Below are 6,000 nucleotides of genomic sequence, written 5' to 3'. Positions count from 1 at the left end.
TTATGCAGACTGTTGTCAAACTGCCTTTGTAGACTTCAGCTCTTCATGTTCTCATAGCCTTACAAACTGTTTTTTACTGTTGCTCAGGAGCAATTACTGCACTGGGTACAGCAGCATAGCGTTAGGAGATGAACCTCCCCACACTGTGTGAGGAAGGATGTGGCCTGTGATGAGAGGCCAAGCTGCTGGCAATTAACAGCATTTTCATCTCCTTCAGATATTTTGCTCTGTGTAGCTTGTCATGTAGGCAGGAGGGATTAAACTTGTGTGAGATAAAATATGGCAGAGAGGTAAGGAAAGCAGATGAAAAATGTGAGAAGTGTGACACATAACAATGATGTAATTATCTTGGCAGCTCATGAATAGTACAGCAAATCCCAGACACTACAGTGTTAATTCTGCAGGCAGTGATACTGACTCGCATGTTCAGCCTGTCCACATCAGAAGATCTATCACCAGTAACTGTCACAGGGAGAAGCCTACTCTGCTAAAAACAATCAAGCATCAATGGAGGTGAGAATGGAGCCTGCAGCAGCATTGGGAGGTTTACTTTATTTTTATTTTGCTACATAATGTTGCACAGCACTCTATGGACTTAAGTTTAGGGGTCCATTCATAGGTTTTATCACTTCCTTTACCCATCAATCTTTAATCTGGGTGCAAAGGGACTTCTCATGTGGAAGTGAGACAGACCGCTCTGGCAGAAATGACTTCAAATCAGAGGGCAACAGCTGAGTGGGTTCCTTTATCAGTAGTACACGCTGAATGCTAGCAGAAACACAAGCCTATCTGAAATAAATCAAGATAATCTCTTTCAAAACCTTCTTCAGCATCATCCTGAGACTGAGATATCATTGTTAACTTAATAAAATGGCCTTTGTTTTCATGGCATGGTAGACTGCACAAAGTCATCAGGTTTTTTTTGCATCCTTTGTGGCCTTGAACATTCAAGCCTTCTCAGCTTCCAGCATTCTAGAAAGCAGTTTAAGTCTAGATCAAACATTTTCACCATACTGCTCCATTTCTTATTACAATATGAGTTAACACAATATGAAATGGTTTGCTTTATCCAATTAATTCTTAAATGTAGCAGAAACCATTTAGTCTTTGACACTATGTTCCACTTCCATACAATTTTATAGAACTGTCCAGGTTGGGCAATCCTACCAAAATCGTTTCTGCTCTATGGCATTTAATTCAGCCTTTTTGTATTTTTCAGTCCATGAGTGAACACTAAATCTCTCAGTTTCTTCCATGAGTGTATTCTGCAGAGCTCTGTTCTGAACAGTAGCAAAATGCTGCAGCCAACTGTAAATCTAAGGACCAACTGAAAAATACAAAAATGCACCTTGCGCATGGCTAACGTAAGTGTATCACACCTGCAATTGCTTCAGCCCTAGTAAATGTTTCTATTGCCGTTTGAAAACAGCATTTTTGCCCTTCTGCTTATTGAAGATTCCTTCTGCTTTAAAAGCCTTCAGTCAGTCAGACTGCACACTCATAAACTGAAGTTATCTAAAAATGAACATTGCCCCTCTGTATTTTCCCCTAAAATCTTTGAAGGTTTTTAATGCATGTAAAATAGAGCACATCTTTGAAGATTTTAGACTCATGTAAAGTAGAGTTTAGCAGAATATGTACAGTTATTGGTGACTAGAGCCAAACAATCAATCTTAGAATCATCCCTGGAGTGCACTAGCATTTCCTAGCACATGGGTGCTTTCAGAAAGCAAGTAAATTACCTGTTTAGAGAGACTGAGTTGGTGCACTAACCTACAAACTGTAATTTAAAGAGTCAAAATCCTTTTTCTTCCTACCCCCCTACACAAGAATTAACAACACAAGTAGCATAATGTTTTTTTGTACTGCTGTTCTCTCTTCAGTAAAATACACTTTATTGCTATTTGGAGGCTTTATACCTTTATGACAACCAGTATCAAGAGTAATATTACACCAATAACTTGGTTTGCTAAGTATTAATGCCAGAGAAATTACACTAAGAACACCGTGTGAGTTTAATCGCAATTCACACTTTAATATTTTGATGCAGCTGTAAAAATGTAGAATGAGAAACATTACAATTCTATTAGATACTAATAAATTGTGTTGTGGAGGAGGAGATGAGCTGTACTTCCCATAATGATGTGCATTCAGCTTCCCATCTCCCTGTTTTGATCTTGCATGTGTGTGACTTCACAGAAATTCTGGGCAACGGTGCTACAGAACAAGTCACAATAGAGTGCCAGGTTCTATAATTTTATTTCCAAAAATCAGGAACTAAGTAAAACTAATGTAAATCATCTTGCTCATGCAGTGTTTATGTCATCCAATTTTCTTTATGCAAAATATAAGATTCTTTAGAATGAGTTCCACCACAATTTAATTTTTTCTTTTGTAGGCTTAAGCTTTTCACTTGTGAATGTATCTAATAAAATGGTATTGTGAGAAATGTTCAGAGGCTCATCCCTTTTCATTTTTTCCTAATAGAAGTGATATTAAATGTCTATGCATTTCTCTGCTATTTTTATCCATAAATGTGAAATGTGCAGTGGTAAAAATTCTTTCATGGATCCCAGTCTTGCCAGTCTCTTCCATTAACAATACTGTAGTTCTTTGGCCAAAGGTTTGATGGAGGCCCCAGAGCAGTAACTTAAACACATAATATTTGAAGCTGTTGTATAATAGCCCTTGGAAAGAGAATGCTGTCTGCGGCGTGTATACCACTGAAGTTACATGTGTGAAATGTTTGAGCTTTTGATCATCATATGGTGTTTCAAAGCACCCACTTTTGGTCTGTGTGTGTGCATGATAATAACTGGTTATGCCTCAGTAACCCATTTGCTTTTAATCAGCTGTCTGTGCTGAACATCTTGCTTAGGTTTGTTGCTGCAAAGCACTAGTTCCCATATTCAATAATAAGACCTATAAGAGAATACAGTCAGGATCTAGGCCTCTCATGCTGGATATTAGATAGCTGAAAAAGTTGTGGTCTTTAGTCAAAGATCTTGCAGTTAAGCTGAGTGGCTGAAGAGGGTAGACTACACTCAAAGATCCCTAACTTTCACTTCTCACATGCTCTGAAGGGTGCTCAAAACATAAATACTTTGTGTTTCCTTAATATCAGCAACAACTGAAAGGAGACTAATCTAATGGTTTAGTTGCGCGTTCTAACATCCAGACCAAAATGCGTAGACCTATGTGGCTTGGGACAAATTACCCAATAGTCTTTTGACTTTTGTTTTAGTGGCTGGGAAGCAGAAATAACAGTCTCTCTCTCTACCCCCAGTCTATTCTGATTAAATAAAAATGTTCCTGGAGTCTATTTTATGCCTAGATTGTTCTCAAAAATGTGGGGGGATAACCACTAGGCCACTGATACTGAGGGATACAGGCTGCTGGAGCAAAGCTTTCTTTATCAACAATTAGATTAGACATAATGAAAAACTTTTTTTTTCTCTTAGAGAGTGGTCAAGCACTGGAATGGCCTTCCTTGGGAGGTGGTGAAATCACTGTCCCTGGCAGTGCTCAAGAGGGGTCTGGATGAGGAGCAATGAGATATGGTTTAGTGCCTGTGGCATCAATGGTAATGGGAAGACAGTTGGACTAGATGATCTTGTAGGTCCTTTTCAACCTTCTAATTCTATGATTTTACGACTAAGGACAATGTCAGCCACAAAATATTTTGGTTAGGGTTATTGCTGCTGTCACTGATACAAAACTTCAGGGAAGAGCTGATTAAGACCCAGCTCACATCCTCAAGGTTGCAGCATTGCACAGCTTGAATAAGTGGCAATCTGTTGGCCATCCACATATGGCTGATACTGAAAAGTGTTTTAAAGGTTTTTGTTGTTTGTTTGTTTTTAATTTAAATGTGTATGAGTCATCACTTGTGGGTGGTAGGTGGTGGTATAGGCCTGTTAACTCGTGCTCTTTTATGGAACAGAGGCTCATAATATCAACATATATCTTTGCTTATGAAGCTTGATTCTCAGAGGTCGGTGTAGTTTTCCAGTATTCTCAGTGAAAATTTGGGTGAGAGTGAGAACAATTTAAGTTCAGATATTTGGATACCAGGCTGTCAGCCCAGGTAACCTCCCCAGCAAGTTATATGCTTTCGTGATTCCTAGTTTGTAATGAATCACCTCCCCTCTTCTATTATTCACAAAATCACAGAGTTGTAGGGATTGGAAGAGACATCCTTCTATCATTGAGTCCAACTCCCCTGCCAAAGCAGGTTCCCTACACCAGGTTGCACAGATAGGTGTCCAGTTGGGTCTTGAATATTTCCATAAAAGGAGATACAGACTTTGTTATGGACTTCCTGATCTGTGTTTTTTCATTGTCATCTGTTTCTCTGTCTTCTGCCTGAGCTCCAAGTCTGAGCACAGATGACTGCGCATTTCTCCCTTTCCCAAATGTAAACCCATTCATTTGTCTTGAATGAGCCTTTTACCCAGGGATCTTCCCAATTAAAATGTTCACAGAGTCATTAAATTAACTAATGGTGGAAACTTCAGTAGAAATAATACTGTAATGAGTCAAGCTTTCATCATCTCACTGAGGAAAACATACTTCACTTGATTCAGATAAATTATATACCCCTACATATTATGATCAATATTTTAGCAAGACATAGCATTTAACTATGTCATTTTTGAGTAATGAATAATCACATTCAGAGTATGAAAAATGAGTAATGATAGACATCACTGGACTGGTACATATTTTACCTCTCAAAACAATGTTTAAATTTTTACAAACACAGTGTATGACGTGGATTAAATGACTCAAACTTGTTCTTTCTTCAAATAGGTATCTATCATTTAATACTATGACTGCGCTCAAAGTACTCTAATAAAGCATACATGTATTCTGACCAAGAAAAGTGAAGTCAGTGGTCACAAACTGCACATGATAAAACTGGAATTCAGAAATTGAAGGACTGAGCAGACCACTAAAATGATGTTGCTACTTCACAGCCTTGCTATTCTGTAAAACAGGAGAGGTGTAAGTACTTTCATCAGAAAGACTATGTAAAGTTATTTTTAAATAACATGCAGAAAACAACAGCAGTTGTCCCAAGCTAGGCATGCTTTGTTTTATTTATTTTATTTACTTGCGTCTGCTTACTGTATCACATTTCTTTTGGGCTTTTGCCCAGATTTTAAAATGTCTATACTTAAAATTACATTTTTAAATGCACAAGCCAAGACTAAGGGAGCTGTTTTCATTTTTTCTCCTAAAATGACAATATAATATCAAGCGCCTACTTCAGAAAATCTTTCTCTTCAAAGGCCTGTTGAATGAATCATCAGCAAATGCACGCAAGTCTTGGAGAGATCAACAAGCATTTGTCACTGTAATCCAAAAAGAAATCTCTCTATGCATAGGTTACTAATTTTCTCAGGCAAATAATCAGTCACCCGATTACACTGATCTGTGGTTGACTCTTTTCTGCTTACATCTGATCTGTCATCCAGTTTTAAAGTTGCAGCTGGGGTGATAGATCTCATTCTATGTTTCAGTATCCTTAGACTGTTCTGCTTTTGACTGATTTCCTTCTTCATTATGTCTATCAGATAGCTAAATCTTCATGAACTATAAATGTATGAACTTGACTACTGACATGGTGACTTCCACTTGTAGCTGGGTTCAATGATGCAATCTTGCAATTCTACCTCTATGAAAATAAAAATGTGGCATTTTATGAGTATTCCATATTTCTGTTCATGAAAATGATGTGTCATTGGCCTCAATTGTAATTTCTGAGCCTTTAAAATTAAGAGTCCACAAGCTGTTAGGTCAACTCTTATGGGGTTTTAAACTGAAATCTGTAACAAGCACATCAAAGAAGTTTCTATTTCTAACATGGGCGAGGGGAGCTTCAGGTGTCCCCTCAGTGTAGCTCATTGTATAGTTGCCATTTGATGTTTCGTTATTTAAGTATAGTCCAGTTAGGTTTCTAATATTTCTGCCATTTTATGGAAGAATAATGTCAAG

This window comes from Coturnix japonica, chromosome 4 (assembly GCF_054131305.1).
Source record: "Coturnix japonica strain WE chromosome 4, WE-NBRP24, whole genome shotgun sequence".
Classification (NCBI taxonomy): Eukaryota; Metazoa; Chordata; class Aves; order Galliformes; family Phasianidae; genus Coturnix; species Coturnix japonica.
Note: the sequence above shows the minus strand (reverse complement) of the source record.